The sequence below is a fragment of the Battus philenor genome, unplaced genomic scaffold (assembly GCF_028537555.1).
Source record: "Battus philenor isolate CCGP_79_NKW_IND1 unplaced genomic scaffold, ilBatPhil1.0.hap1 SCAF_9, whole genome shotgun sequence".
In the NCBI taxonomy this organism is placed as follows: Eukaryota; Metazoa; Arthropoda; class Insecta; order Lepidoptera; family Papilionidae; genus Battus; species Battus philenor.
Window position 1 is genome coordinate 14,276,990 of NW_027181759.1, and position 17,617 is coordinate 14,294,606.

Consider the following 17,617-nt stretch of genomic DNA (forward strand, 5'->3'; position numbering starts at 1 on the left):
TAGAAGGTACAGTTCCAGAGTCCAGTTGTCTACCACACGCTGTATATATAGAAACCAATAATCAAATGCACCTGTAAGCCGCGTGCAGAGGCACACGTGTACCCTATATAATTATAAGTTCACCTTGCTATGTCCGCCATAGGTTGCCATGCAGCGTGTTTCCATTACACATTACAAATAAAAAATTATATTGCATCATCAGCTATAAACCGCTCCGTCTGAATAAACACTTAATTCACTCATTAACGAATGTATATACGTGTGTAAATAAACACTGCTAACACCAGATGGATACTTGTTTTTGTAAATAATTTTTATACAATGACGTCATTGTTTCAGTCTTTAGGCATACATCTTCCCCAAAGATATATTAGGGGGACCGGAAAGTAATGTCGCTTAAAGTTAAATTTACACAAATACATTTTTAACAAGTTTTTATTTTCTCAACAATATATTCACCTTCGTTATCGACAACCTTTTGCCATCTTGTATACAAATCAATGGTGGAGCGGTAACAAATCAATCGGTTTTTCTGTAAAACATGTCGACAGAAACGACGTTACTTTCCGCTCCCCCCTAAACAGGGGGACATATCATAATCTTCATACTTTGCAGGGGCGTCGACCAACAAACATTCTCGTAGTGGTAGCAATATGTCACACGAACTCTTGCGTTATTGCACGGACGAGACTCAAGATGCGATTGCAAGGTCCATCGATGTTAATACGGCAACCGCTGCACTTATACTAGCGTACAGCTTGAGGATGCCAATATGGAGTATGAATGAGGTAGTGGTCGTGCTAACTTTTATTTTTAAAACTGGATATTGTTAGTGCTTTCTTAAAAACAAACAAGACACCAATGATTTAAAAAGGAAATAATTAATTGACTTCACATATACATGCAAGAAATTTTGGAAATAATAATAGTAATAGTGAAAACAAAGGTACGGACGCTAGTGTCTGTGGAATATAGATTCATATTAAAAAAAATAATAATTATACAACCTGAGGATTGCAATATGGAGCAGATATGAGGAAGAGGTCGCAACAAACGTAATCTTAAAAACTGGATATTGTTAGTCGTTAAAATAGATTAAGAGACGTATTTTTGTAATTAAACAGAATATGTGAATTTGTAAGCAAAAAAAAATTCAGAAAAAAAAAACATAAATGTAAAACAAAGGCACACGCTAATGTATGTGGAACATTGAACCTAATATTGACACTATATTAACATATAGATATGAATGCAGTACATTTATCTTTATTATATTAGTCATGAGACTTCTATTGACTAACTTATCCAATAGAATTCTAATGGATCCGGTAAGATTCTGACTGTGCATTTATACATATTTGAAAATCTATCAATGGACATTTAAAAAACTTTGTGGTGGTGGATGTGGAAAAAAATGTACCTAGTCCGCCATATTGAAACGGCGTCCATCTTGAATTTTAAATTTTGACATAATCACCGTGTTTTACTAATGTAGCCCTTTCATTTGATACCCATATTGAGGGGGTTAAGGAAAAATATGTAATACGCCATTTTGTATCGGCGGCCATCTTAGATTTATAATGTTATTGATTTTATTATATTGTATTGTCATCTAAATTAAAATTGTTTACCAAATTTCAAATCAATCTGACAACGGGAAGGTGCCTAAATTTCAATTTCTAATTTTGACCCAAATAAATTCCGTACGGGTCGAACTAGATGACACCGTTTAAAAATAGAATAGATTAACACTAGATGACCTGTTAATATACATTTGTGTTTATCTAATTATAGTACTTTTGTTTAATTGTCTATTATTTTAATGCATTTTGATTTAAAACAATGACGACGTAGGACAATGGAAACGCTCCTAGCTCACCTCATAGACGGTCAATATGCATCCACCGCCTAAGGCACAAGTGTGCGGATAGCCTAGCGGTGTGTGCGCGTTTGTCACCCGTGTATCGCGAGCCTATCCTTGACGGTTAACAAGCAAATTGGTACAAGTGAAATTTTTATAACCCACGAGATATATAGGTGATTTTTTTTTATCTATACTCTAGTTTGAATTGACTTTTTATTTAATGTACATAATCGTTGTTGTGTTTAGAATAAATTTAATACTCGAGCGTAATGCAAAGAGCAAAACTTACAAAACTTTTTTAGAAATAAATATTGTTTGCATCAAAAAGATTTACAAGTCAATAACTAACCTGTATAATAACATACACATTAGGTAGACTGGAAAGTAATGTCGCTTTCTTGAGTTAAATTCACACGACTACATTTTTAACAAGTTTTTATTTCTTTTCAATAATATATTAAACTTCGTTATCAACAACCTTTTGCAATCTATACAATTTTTTAATGTCAAAATATAAAATATGTCGACAGATACATTACTTTCCGGTCATCCTAATAGATATGTAATGACATTTTTGTCTATTTTAAACAAATAAATATGAACTAGCAATAGTATATCATTATAGAGGATCTAAATTTGATTTTAGTTTTAATAAAATTAGACTATTTTATCATTCTTGTTTTAACGCATGGCAACACTAATTAAATAAAATAAATACCGGTTTTTTACGTCGTTTTATAAGCGTTTATGTATCTATATTTCTTCAATATTCATTAATCTGTGTACATAGATTTTTTTAAACTGAAATTATCATTTGATCGAGGACGCTTTCTACATTCCACTGTCTGTAGACGAATTTAAATAAGGAAATTAGTTCTCAATAATCGCCAATACTATTATTGTTAATTTGTCGTTGCATGATGCATGCTTACACAACTAGAGCGTGTAACTCGCCGGGTTCACTGTAAATGTGTATAACAGTGTGCTCTTCGTTCAGTACTAGCTGTTGCTTCACCATAAACACTGGCAAGTGACCACATTCAAATATATTTATTTTTAATTGAATCTCACCTGATGTTAAATCATCTTAATATAGTGTAGCTGTGTGAGTGTTATAAATTTTTGCATGTGTGAGTATTGGATATACGAAGGCTTATTACCGTAATGGAATTAGCGATAATTGAATTACATCGAATATGGTACGCGGGTTTCGTACGGTATAGGTTGAATATTTGACGGACGCTAATATAGGGGTTTTGTTAAAATTTTCGATACGATTCTTTGCTATTATATTTGAGTGTTTTATTTTATTAATTTATATTTTAGTGTTATAATTGGGTAATAAAGAAAATCGATTTAAGTTTCACGAGGTAATGTTAATAATTTATTTTATTTTTAATATCGTCATACTTGCATTTTAAAATATACTATCACAATATATATAAACTATTTTTTGAATTAGCTAATTTAATACTAAGTGATAGACAAAGTAATATCTTTATTTATTCATTTAATAATACGTGACGATATTATGCATTTTTTTATTACACACACTGCAAGACTTTTGTAATAATATATATATATTATACATTAAAATATATACATTACAATGCTATATTCACATTATTTTTTGGTTTTGATTGACATCAAATGTTTGACAGTTACATTTGTTATAACCGACTCGGTGGTTTGTGTAGGAAAGTATGAGTTTTTTTAGCTGTTTTAAATAAAAATTAAATTTTCTTTCCCGTGCCTTAGTGACAAAAATAAATAGTGAAATTGTTGGAACATTTTTTGACTTTTGATCACAGTCAAAAGTATGTCGATTCATTTATTTAGATAACATAAAACTATTTTAAAACGCGTATGTTGTCGTTTTAACATTTCACATTGTGTTAATAAAAACCTGTTCAAACTTTACAGCATGATGGTACACACATTAAATTTATACACAAGAGACTTGTTTAAATTAATAAAATCATTTTGTTATATCCAGGTATTTATGAAGTAAAAAAAAATATTATGTAAAGTCCTCTCTGGCAGTATTTAAATAAGACTATTAAAGATCTTATTGATTATCTACGCATTATTAAATAAAATATCATAGCAGTTGAATTTGACGAAGAAATAGTTCATATAAAGATTATAAAACTTCTATACGTTGGTAAGGTTTATTCAAAAATATCAATACTATCACTATGTTTGTTTGTCTTGGATTTAAAGGAGGAATATATATATCTATTCCTCCTTTAATTCCAAGACAAACAATACACATATATATACACATATATATATATATATATATATATATATATATATATATATATATATATATATATTATAGAGATATTTTAACATTTTATCACCAATATTTCCTTACTTTATTTGAATGCAAAATATATAATATATTTAGACAACGGACGCACTATCTTAACTAGGAAGAGAACAATTCAAAAACACAAAGTTTTGAGGTCTGTTAATTATTATGTTTTATTATAACCTTTTATATAGTATTACGAAATGTATAGTTATTACAAAAGAATGAATGCACGAGAATAGAACTTGGAACTTAGCTTATAAGCATCTATGCTATCACGTCGTAAATATTTTTAAGTTTGAAATAAGTTATTCAAACTAAAATTTTAAGGATATTTATAAAAGTGATCACAAGTAGAGACAAACCCTACCGTGTGTATTGCGGACTTCACTCACATCGAATCCCCCGAAGCTTTTTCTTCGTTTACTTTTTTCAATTTGATTTCAGTTATAATTGAATTGGACTGCTCTCTCTTCTCAAAAAGTAATCACTACGAATGATCCTAAATGTATTAAAATATAATATATACATAAATAAGCCAACACATGAACCGATCGACTGAAACAAAATTATTCACATTAATATTTTTTAATAACTCGTTTTTGTACGCGAATTTGAATCACGAAAACTGCAAAAGTCGTCCAACATTATGACGTCATTGTAAGAGTGAAATATAAACATTAATTTTATGAGAGTACTTCTAATAATTTTCATTACGTTTCTTTATTTTTTTCTATACGCTCGTATACATATATACATGCGTATGTAGTATGTAACACATTATGCGGATAGAGACAATGTAATTGAAGATAATTACTGCATTTAGGTCACCACACTCGTTGGATATTAAAGCGACCACTCTACATATTGGATGTGTTTTAGGTCACCAACCCCGAGTTCCGGGACCTCCATTTCGACGCATATTAGAAGTTAAAAGCGGGCTGGAAATAAAGGTGAGGTTACACACTACGATTTTTTCCTATTTTTATTTACGTTTATTTAGCAGCTGCTTTACGTATAATATACTTAGGTAAGGTATAAATCTTTTTAAAGTGAAATTATTCTTATTTTTTTATATAGTTGTAATGGAACAGGCGTTTGTCTTCCATCTCACCTGATAGAAAGTGTAAAAAAGAAACCTGTTTACTATACTCTTAAAGTCTCCAGAGTGAAACTCATCAGGAAAAATAGACCCAAGCATGTCGTTCCAAATTTTGGCGACTCTCACCAAAAACGGGCTGTCAAACCGTTTAGTTCGACTTTTGAGTATATCAACGACGTATGGATGAAACTTTTGCCTGCGCCTAGTGGTCCGATAAAAGAATGGAGATGGCTCAAACAATTCAAAAAGAGCCTTTGAGCACTCTCCAAAGTGTATTATATAAAAAATCGATAAGCTGACAACTCGATATATCTATTTTTTAAATTTATATTAATATTTTATTCTTACATTTATCAATTACCAATAGAAAACTTTTCGTATAATGAAATTATTGTTACCTTGAATATAAACAGTAATTCCCCCTAGAGTCTCTATGTATATCGCTATTTCTAGTCCCTCGTGTCACAAGCGCTTACCCTCTATTGCACGGGGATTTCCCTCGATATATTTTTATACTATAAGCAGTGATTTTTACAGCTCACGTCTGATTTCACGGACGTCTGTAGTTATTGCCTATTGTGTTTTTATTAAATTAAATATATTCGATATAAACACCCCTTTAACAGTAAAACTTAAACATGGATCATATGAAAAGAACACGTTATACGGGGTGATTGTATAAGTTTTAGGTTGACCACGGCTGGACATAGGTCCTCTCCCATAGAGATCAGGTATCCAATGTCATTCGACGTTAAGAAGGTCGCCTGTTCCTGTTAAGGATGGACGTCCTTCAAGGTTCATACAAAAACCTTAAGGCCCCAGCGGATATATGTTATGTGCGCTATAAGGCCTTCCTACTATAGCTTAAAATTGCCAATCCACTTGGCAATAGGTTACGGTTAATCTACGCAACTCCTCATTCCTGATTCCGTTATTTTTTAACGTTTCCTTACCAGCGTTTAACCATCAACTTATCTGATAAAAAGGGACGAGGTGGTCGAAGATGAAACACGTAAACTCAGTAATATGTACCTCCATCTGACCTTCAAGAGACCTGGGTTATCTCTAAGAGTAAAGCCGGACGTAGCTCTCTATGATCAGTTGGTTGGTTATGAAGTTACCGATGATCCCCAAAGTGGTAACACACATTATTAAGCAATATTAGACTAGATGTTTGGAAGTCTCCCGAACACTGTATTGAGTTTGATACTGCATTGTACTATTATAAATCGAACATCTTTTCGGAGAAGCTATCTCTGTCTTTTCGATCCTTCACTTTGCGTTTTTTTTTTTAATCCTTTACAGGCGTAGCATTTGACGTCTGTTTCGTCTGATGTTAAACTATTATAAGCCTCAAGATGATATATACTTGTCCAGAAGAAACCTAACTCTTGCCTTGAAGACTCCTAAGTTATAATTATTAAGAAACAACAACGACGATAGATTGTTCCACTTCTTAGCTCTTCGCACTTTAAAAGTATTAGCAAAACGCTTAGTGCGAGTTCAAGGAATTTTAATGGAAGAAAAGATATGGGACAATTATTTTGAGTAATTCTGTAGCACATTCCAAAATGCAGTTTGTAGAATATCGATAAATAGATAACTACAATGCTCCAAGTTTTGAAACTTAGCGCTTACCTAAGCATGGTTACCAATCAGCCTTGCTAATCTTGGCTCATCTCTGTATGGAGCCCAAAGCTTCGAGCTGGCACATACAGATACACAGACATGTGCTACATACAAGCTAAAGAGCAGTCCTGATGTAAAACACTGCTGAACCTTCACCAGAATACCCAGTTATTTGACAGCTAACTTAGCTTTGAACTCAATAAACAACCCAAAGTATTTATTCCTCAGCAGAAGGTATTCCTTATAACTGACAATTAGACTAATTAGTTCTAATTAGACTTACATAAGTGATAAAAAACAATCTTTACCATCATGTCAAATGCCATTTATTACATTAATAGATATCACACACGCACAATGATAATAGCTGGAGTTACGTAATTTGATAAAGTAAGTAGGAAATTAAAAAAGAAAAAAAATTGTAAAGGTGGTACAAGGTCAATGCCGTTTTAAAGTAGAATTATATGGCAACTATCAAAGAACTACTACGAATAGTAACTCTTTTTGGAAATTTTGTGGCACACTGTTCTTTGTTGCTGTTTCGTTTGGACCTGATCGTGCCAGAGCGTGCACCTGTGCACTCATGATTACCGTCCCTGTACCATTGATAAAAAGTTTCTCTTTTATTCTTTCGATATTCGGTGAATTATTCCTCACACATTCCTCACGTCGAATTTATCGTATTCACGATGACGATATTGATAGAATTTAGTTTACAGTTGTATATACTTTGTTATATAGATAGATATATAAATAAATAATTCTAGCTAGAATTGTATCTATAAAGGAACCGCGAAGTCGGGCAAGTACGCATCTATTGATTATTGAAGCTCTCGTCGGAGCTAATCCAACTCAACTCATTACGTATATAAAATACTATTTACGATAACATGTTTGTTTACCTGTCTATCTATGTAATCTCTTTGTATCGGACTTCCGTAACGAGTGGTAAAAAACGCAAAAGAAAAAAAGTTTTTGTGTATTATACAAAAATTATTTAATAAGATTATTTAATGGAAGTCTATCCTAAGTAAGAAAAGGACCAATATTTAGCCACTTCCGCACATTCAGTGGTAGTCGTGCAATAAAGTGCACCGCCCGCCAGCTCGCTGATAAATGCGCATGCGGCAAACAATGCGAATCACACAACCGCCACCGCCAAATTACTCAACACGTGTTTCAACCCTCCACGGGGCATCTTCAGGAGTTATGTTACACCGATTAGTGCCAAACACAGTCTCTGTGTTGTCTCCTTTTCTTACTTATACAAAATCTCTCTGTCTCCTTTTCTTACTTATACAAAAATTATCATAGATTGCAAACATTTTATTAAAATAAACATAAATATTTAAATATCGAAAATTTATTTCATATTATACAGGATGATTCGTTACAGATGTAAATTATTTAAACGGTATAACGAAAAGCTCATCTTGCAAAAAAAAATTTAAAGATTTTGCATCTTTTTCCATTATCCTTGTATAAAATATGTTACATTATTTATTGGAATGCTACAGGCAATTTCTGGCAGTAAAAAGTCTACAGAGATAATTATATGACGTTATTCGTTATATGAAAGCGCTTTGTATTACTATATTAACATTACGTTGTTTATTAAATAATTGCTAGATATAGTATACCATATGTTAATTGACAAAAAATCTGCTAGACATTCACCTATCTAAACGAAGCGGAAAAATATTATTATTTAATAAACGAATATTTAAATTTTAAAAATCCTTTTCAGTGACGTCACTTGATTATTTTGATTTCATTTAGGCTATATCTGATAAAGTGTATATGTATAAATGTGTGTTAAACTTTATTAATAGTTGTGTTGTTGTGGAGTTTCTTCCTGCTTCTTCTCAATAATTATAACACCTTGCGAAGCAGAATAGAGTCAAAAATAAAATATTTTAAAAAAAAGTAAATAATAAGTTGTCAGTCAATAAGAGTTCTTTTAAAAGTAATAATGTTTAATAAACGAATTTTATATTTTTAAAGCTAGCTTTAACACATACAATCAATCATCTTGTATTACGAAAAATATTTTTTTTTGTGTTTTAATCATAATATTAGTTTTATTTATTAAAATAAAAACCGATTAAGTTGCACTACAAATTTTGAGTTACAAAATTCTAATTTTATTTACGTATTTCAACGTGGCAATCACGAGTAGTTGACGAGGCGTGGGAAAACCCCCTATTTTTTTATTAATTCAAATTTATATCGTTAGTGTTTTTTTTTTTTTCAAAATATATTTTTTCGCTTTTACTAAACGCAAACAGTTGGGAGAGGGTTGCCGCTATTTGTTACGGATCTTTCTTCTCCCAGCTGGAAGTCACGATAACATTTTATCATTATTTACTTTTTTTTCACAATACAATTTGGAAGTTTTACTCAATGATATATTAGTTGGTACATTATTTTATTTCAAATCTCTGCCCAAGCGCTACATACCGTTAAATGCCTTGAGATTTAGGACAATGTGCCAGGGATAGGCCACCCGTTAGGTGAAAATTCGACTTGTTTAAATTCCAGAAGTCGTTAGATGCCGGTATCACAAGACCTATCTATCGTCCGTTATGAGAATAATTTACGTATTTATGTGTATATATAAGTTTTCATCTATTATATGTAGCTATAAAAAAGGTTCAATGCTCCGAATTAAAGTAACAAAATTCAATTACCTTAGATCTTGATCCAATTACCTCATCTCGTTCTCTGGCATTAATAAAACTGGGGATTCAGGTTTAACGATTGACATAACGTTTACAGCCTTTCATGGAATTTGGTTAACGGGGCTTCTTAATGGGGTCGAGGTCCGGGTTCATTTTTTTTATTACCGGTAATTGGAGTCTATTAAAGCTCTGACATAATTCGTTTTTGGGACCTAAGTAAACGATTTTACTTTATGTAAACTATTTAGAACAATCTCTTAGATTAAAATACAAAAGATTACAATAAATTTGTTATTATAAACACTTGACATGTCGCAGTTTAATATTTATCATCATCATTTCTACCACAGGATGTCCAATGCTGAACAAAAGCCTTCTCCATAGCTCTTCAACTCTTCTTCTCAGTCATTCATTCTTATCAGAGTGATCCTGGTCATGTCACTGTTAGTTCTGATGCCGCCGCTGCTCTCATGCGTCACCTTGCAGTTCGGTATTTGGTGGAGTGAGGTTACATATTTTTTGAGTTAGTGACTGTTCAGTAGAAAGAATAAATATAGCAAAACACAATTCTCTCAGACAGCTTGTAGCGACGGTCTTACTTTTTATGTCCTTTTTCATTTTATTAATATTAATGTCATGATGGCGTTGTTCTATTATTACTCTTTTATCTATATTTTGGAACTAGCCTGTAAGAGAAAGCAGCTGTAGCTCAGCGGTAATAACTGAAACATGTGAACGTAGATCGCGGGTTCGTTTCCTAAGATACAATCTTATATAATTTACACTTTGTGTATTAATTATATACAATTGTCACTGTTCACAAACATGTTTCCAGAGGAAGGGCAGCAGCGTCTTCTGCGTACCATGTGGTATATACTGCGATCGCCAATCCGTCTGCTAAGCGTGGCGATTGTAGTTTTCTTCCTATAGATATTTAATGGAATCAGGCGTTATTTTGCGGAAGTCTATCCTAAGTAAGAAAAGGACTAATATTTAGCCACTTCCGCACATGCAATGGTAGTCGTGCAACAAAGTGCACGTGCAAACATAGCTCCAGAAGATGCCCAGTGGAAGGGTGAAACACGTGTTGAGTGATTTAACGGTGGCAGTTTTAACGGTGGTGGTTGTGTGATTCGCATTGTTTGCCGCATGCGCATTTATCAGCGGGCTGGCGAGTGGTGCACTTTTTTGCACGACTACCACTGCATGTGCGGAAGTGGCTAAATATTGGTAGTTTTCTTACTTCCTATAGATATCTTTGGAAGGCCTATACTTTACTGTGGGCGTATTTGACCTGAGACGACGAAGATTTCATAAATACGAATAAATAATATAGGCTTTCAAATATCGTATTTTAAAGGCTAAGCAACTGCTTTTTTACAACCTTTTTAGTAGTTTTTATGTTACTGAAACTAGGTAAGAGAGGCGATTATTGTATATTCCCTGCTAGATATATATTTGAGGGAAGCCTATACCTTGAAGTTGGCGTTTACGGCTTGAAACGACTTTAAGAGATTGTTGCCTATATAAATGTATATCGCCTATGTACGTTATAGGCTCTTCAATACGTGTAAACAATTACAATTAGCCTAGACTTATTGTAAAGTTAGTACCACATGACAACATTTAAATAAGTAAATATTTTCAAGTAATTTTCAAGGGCAGTCGTTGAGTAGTGGTGGCGAAATACTAAGTCTAAAATATGTGTGTTATCATAGTAAAAAAATAATTTGTTAAACCCTACTCTCTTATAACAACACATTATAAGGCTATATATATATACATATATATTATATTAATGGTCAATTATTTCACCTGCTCCCGTGTGTAAAAAGTATTTACTTTATTTATTTACGCACCAGTTAATTAAGCTAATGATGTGTTACATAAAGCCTTACTTTTAATACCACATTTTTATACATTTTTTATTTATTTATAAAACTACGAATATATTAATGACAGATAAGATAAGGAAAAGTTTGTCGTGTTGATTTATTTATTTATTTATTTACTTTATTGGAGATAGACAGTAACAAAAGGCAGTAAGAAATTAACTTAGAAGCTTAGAAATATAAAATTAGTTTCAGTTGTTACCTTATAACTATCTCACTGAGAACAAAGATTGGTTGTATATTAGATTAAAACATTCAAATTGAAATTACACAATTAACAATGCGTCATTTAAAACGAATAATGTTACTTCATACAGTCATATCGTATGATTGTTAGCACCTTCAATTTATACTATTAGTTCCAATTACTCTAATCGCAAGGGGTCAGATGGGTCGATGTATGACAGACCCTGACTCCTTTCTGAGATATGATAATCTTGTATAAATGCATAATAGTATTAATAAATTAATAGAAAACTAGTGACACATAAAATAGATGATTACTATATTTTGTGTGATTACTGCCATTAAATCAGTAATTGTTTTTAGTACACTCTCGTGTAATGTCACTGAATCTTCGTGTAATGAGTTAACTAAAATAAAATTTATATCGGAGTAGTCACGACATCTGTATTTTGTCACGAGTTGAACTATTTCATTCGTCTTTTACAGTTTTTTAATACTTTTGTCCAAGGTTAAATTATATATATATATATATATATATATATATATATATATGTATATTAATTATCTTGTCACGGACGTAGCTGAAAGAATTGGTCGTCTGAAGTGGGGAGAGTACATCTCTCATGTAACCAATGGCCGTTGGGGCCAAAAGGTTCTCGAGTGGCGACCACAAGATGGTAGACGCGACGTGGGCGCCACATTACGTAGACTAAAGGCATGGTTATGGTCGCGGGTTTCAGATCTGCGTGCCCTGAGTAAGAAGTAGCTGTAAAAGCCAGAACGGCTAACAGATTCCAGCATGAATCGAATATATAGACGCGCGCAGAGCAAGACCGGTCATGGTGGCTATCTTTGAGAGAACTATATGCCTTGCAGTGAGTATTTATTAGCTGAAAAGAAGAAAACGAATCTAAAAAAATTCTGAAAACATTTGGCGTCAACTTTGAACAGCGTATTTTTGACAGATTGACTTCGGACATTTGACAGTTTGACTTCGGGCATTTGACAGTTTGACTTCAGGCATTTGACAGTTTGACTTCGAGCATTTTGGCAGTTTGGTTTCGGGCATTTGACAGTTTGACTTCGGGCATTTGGCAATTCACGTTCTGCAAATTAAAATTGTCACCTAACAGCTATTGGCCAGTAACATTTAATCGATTAATAAATCGATAACCTTTAAAAAGACATACTTTTTTAATTGAAGTATGAATAGACCTTTATCTTCGGACAGTACAAATCTATCACGACGGCTATTTCAAAATATATTAGTATGTGAAATTGTATTTAATTTCACTCGGTTCGCGTTTTTTAAATTAAATTATCATTATTTCATAAAGACGATATAAAATTCCATTGATGTATGTTTATACGTGCTCGCGTCCAAAAACAGTAAACACATCTCTTGCGCTGCACAGATGCTAATCGTAATTCTTACAAGGTGCAGTAAAATTTACATCTGCAATTTAAAATCAACTTTCATACGTCGCTACAGAACCTAAATTTGTTTAACTCTTAAAACTGTAACTGTAACAGTATGGAGTATAAATACACATTTGATAAATTGTACACAAGGTAATATGAGTCTTAATCCACTGAGATTAGGTTAAAATAAACTTAGCCTGGTGTTCACGGGTCGTGTGCCTCGAGAAATATATCTATCTTTGTATGTTTAGTCGAGTAATTCATTTAACCTTCTTGATCGCGAGCGTAGAGACAACAAAAGTTTTAAAGTTTGATACACACAGCTGTACAGAATTTGGCTTGTACAGTAAACATATACTTAGAACTTTATTAAAACAACTTGTTCTTATCTTTAAGTTATAATTGACACTTATTTATTTAAAGTTTTATTATCGTTTTAATAGTTCTGTGATAATATGTTGGCTAATAAATTGCGAGAAATTTGGACACGTAAAACCAATGAGTCTCTAATATATAAATTTCCAAATGAAGCTATTTTTTGCATCTTCTGCTCATGCTGAAGCAAATGTAATTTTTCGTCTCACTCACACTATATGCTTCATGGCTGTATCAATTCACTCGCCAATTCTTAAAATGATTTAAAATCCTTGAGAGTCATAAAAGTGTTATGAAATTATGGTTAAAGTTTTTTGTAAGAAAAAAAATGTAAAATTGAGTAGAAAATAAACGAGACACTATGTCCCACGCTTAACTTGGAGTAAATTAAAATATCTGTGTTATTTATCGATCTATGTTAAATCATCGATAAAACTAAAAAAAGGCTTCCAAGGATGTAATCAAACGAATTAAGTTAAATTCTTGCAGAATATTAAATACAACACTTATTTGTATTCACAACTCATGTTGGTGTTTAATACATAAAATCAACGTATCGCTCAGAAATACTATATATATATACATATGTAATTCCTTATCGCTAATAGCGACCCATACAAACTTTTATAGTCATACAAGTTATATTAAACGAAGTATATATAATAAAAATATTTAAATACACGACCGCAACCAAAATTCCTGTCCACAATTTTTGTCGCAAGAAACAGAAAAATTCCTTATTAAAAAATTTAAAGCTTTCACACCTAATTAAACGAACAGTATCAAAAAGATGAAAGTCATGCTTACAGGCAACGTTAAATATATCATGCGTAATTATTTTTCCTATAGTATATTAAGTTGGATTGAAGATAATTTGTCGTAGTAAATGAAGATACTGGTTTGTTTGTGAGTTTTTGAATATAAGTCAGTGAAATAAAAACAAAACGTTTCGAATTTCAAAAGCTGGAAAAGCATTGAACATAAAACAAAAACAATGCACAGTAATTCTTTCACGTTATTACGGGCCATAACATCGGGGAGGAAGCGATACAATCACTTCAAACTTCTCTCCCGGTTTTCGTAACAGGTGTTTCGTAAAATACAACGATTTCTTTTCACATGAAAACAAAGTGTATTACAATGCTGTTATTTAATATTTTTAATTGGATGGAAGGAAGGCGATGAAAGTAAGAAGGATTGAAAGATATTGTGATGGAAATAAGGTAAGAATAAAATAAATTGAGAAATATGACAGTGAGTGAAGAATAAAGATGAATGATGAAAAATGAAGAATAGAGATGAATGAAATCTGAAAAACTTATTTATAAACAAATACCCTGATCCCAACTAATTAGGGGTACGAGAGGCCTCTAATAGCGGGGGCCATAAAAAAATATATTTTTAATATGACTTCAAAAGTTTACAAATCTGTCGCAATTAAAAAAATGTTCATAAATCAGTTCAAATTCAGAGTGATTGATTTATCTATAGAATTAAAATCTTAGTAAAAACAATCGTAATAATTTGTTAGTTTTAACTTAGTTTAAAATAGCTTAATATTTATGTTAGTTAACAGTTCAAGAGACTTAAGCACTAACATCTAAAAACGTGAGCATAAAATAATTTCGGAAATAATAAACGTAATTGTAAAAACAAGGGTAGGGATTCTAATATCCGTGGGATATAGATCATAATAAAAATGCTGCAAGTCTTAACGTGATAACATTACTTGGAAGAACGAAAGTTACCGAAATTGCCCAGTAGATTGGTAAGTTAAAACGACAGCGGGCAAGCTACATAACGCAAAAGGTGGTCACCGGGCGACCTTGTGAACATCGTCGGATATTCTGGAAGCAAGCTTCTTCTCTCTTCAGTCTTGTAAATTTATGGGGGACGCCCTGTACAGCAGTGGTCATCCCAAGTCTGAAATTATGATGATTTTTATTGCTATACATATAACATAAACGATATTTTTGTTTGATTATATTAGGCAGTTTCGATCTCATATTTGACAGCTTGGGAAAGGTGTTTAATTTTCTCTATTGGTAAAAATAAATGTTTCTCAATTTTATATTAAACCTTAGCAATGATATTAAACATAGATTAAGTTTTTCACAGTCCTCTAATTTTGCGCTTAGCGACATATATTTTATTTGCCGAGGTAAGAATATCATGGTCACCCTACATTTTTATCTAAAACAAACGTGGACTATACAAGGAAAATTTCTATTTTAATACCGCTCTGTTTAACCCTTTACTTGGCAAGAACTAAAAATATGAAAAAAAAGGAAATTATTGATAAATTTTGTTTAATTTATGAATGGACAACTTGAGAAAAATAAAAATAAAAATCTAGGTATCCTAGGTTTCGAGAAAACTTAAGTACATCACAATGTACACTGCCAATTTTACAGAAATATTATAAATAAATTGTTTGTACATTTTGGTGTACACTACCAAGGACATAATGAATTACATTATTCAGGTTATTATAAATTTATTTCAAAAAAAGGAGGAAATATTTAAATTATTCTTTATTATTTTAGGTGAAAATTACGAAAGCAATTACGTTTTATTTTTCCCACAACAAAACACAAATGTACGTTACATTTTATACAGTAGACAGATGTTCTTCCACTCTTACAATATTTGCAACGCATTGTTTCATTACCTGCTTCTGGAAGATGACCTGTGTTATCAAATCTGACGCTATCAGTTGGTCGGACTGAGACTGGTTTATGGATTTTCAGATTCTCGCCTATATCGTCTGTAACGTTTTGGTTTGTTCCTATTCTATTAGACAACCCATCAAACAATTCAAATCTGAAATCTTTCAATGAAGTCTTCTTCCCATCTCTTCTATGTAGGAGCCAAGCGTTATTTATACACATATCAACAAGTTGTGAAAATATTCCCAAGTACCAACGGTGACTTTTGAAGGGAGTTCTATATAACGATATCAACATATCTGCTAAATCGACCCCTCCCATATGTTTGTTGTAATGTTTGACCACTTGAGGACATTCTACATCTACTTTCTTTTTCTCATCCTTATCGTATCGTTTGATTGTTTCTAAGGGGTACGAGTCTATGTAGGTGCTAATAAGTGTAACCACTTTATTGTCGTTCCACTTTACGACTGCCAACTTATTCTTATTGCAAACCACCTGGGCGCTAGAACCGCGTTTCTTCTTTTTTAATTGTTTGTCAGTTGGCAATAACTCTTGACAGCCTCTGAGACGATTAGTCCTTATTGTTCCTAGACTAAGGATCCCGTATTCTTCCCGCAGAATATATGTTAGTTCAGGCGACATAAAAAAGTTATCAGCATACACAATGGCCGGCTTTTTCTTTATAGTTTGACACAATGCAAGCACTACCATACCTCCTAAACCAATTGTAGCTTCTTTCTCTGAAAAAGTCAGTCCACGAAAGGTATCGTCGCCACCATACAGAATAAAATCGTAGATGATACCCGAAACACCCGCACGGACAAAATTCTTAAACCCCCATTTCTTAGGTTTCATTTTTACGTACTGCTTTCGTTTACCTGCTTTACGACCTTTATAAGGTATCATCATCTCGTCAATGGAATATTTTCCTTCTTCTTCAATTTTCAGAAAATTTTTGCGTATTTTCTCCATTAGGGGGCGAATCTTGAAATAACGGTCTGAATCTTCCAAAGTATTATCAACAAAATGAATATATCGACGTATTTGTTGATACTTTTTGAGAGGCATAAGATCAGCAATGAGAGGGTATCTTGTTTTTCTTGCCCAATAGTCAGTATAAGCTGGCATCTGTACTATACCCATCATGATTTGAATGGCCAGGAAGCTTTTAATCTCATCTTCTGTCAGCTGAATAGATCGACCTAGTTGTTCAACTGCATATAAATTTGTATTATAAACAATGTCAGTAATTAAGTCAGGAGAAAAAAAGAAATAAAAATAATCCAGTACTGTCTCTATTTGTGTTTGATGGAGATTGTATAAGTTTTCTTCAAGAGATACATTGTGACGAAGTACTGCTTTTGACCATTGATAATTTAGGGCGAATTTCTGAACCTTTACTTTTTTGGTCACTACAGTCTTTGTTGTCTTTTTACGCTTGGACCTGGTAAGTAGTAACTGCTGTCCGCTGGTGCTA

The 17,617-nt window shown here is 32.4% G+C and overlaps 1 protein-coding gene across 2 annotated transcripts in view; it reads left to right on the plus strand.

Annotated features, from left to right (window-relative positions):
- The first annotated feature begins 726 nt into the window (after positions 1-726).
- The window catches only part of Ggamma30A (guanine nucleotide-binding protein subunit gamma-e), a 76,121-nt gene continuing 59,230 nt past the window's right edge, over positions 727-17,617 (plus strand). The window contains exons 1-2 of one of the 2 annotated variants that reach the window (XM_068775673.1): positions 727-788; positions 5,064-5,134. The gene's annotated coding sequence lies outside the window, so the exon portion shown is untranslated. Of the gene's footprint in view, positions 789-2,908; positions 2,995-5,063; positions 5,135-17,617 lie in introns of those variants that run through there. The other variant, XM_068775671.1, reaches the window with a different exon arrangement.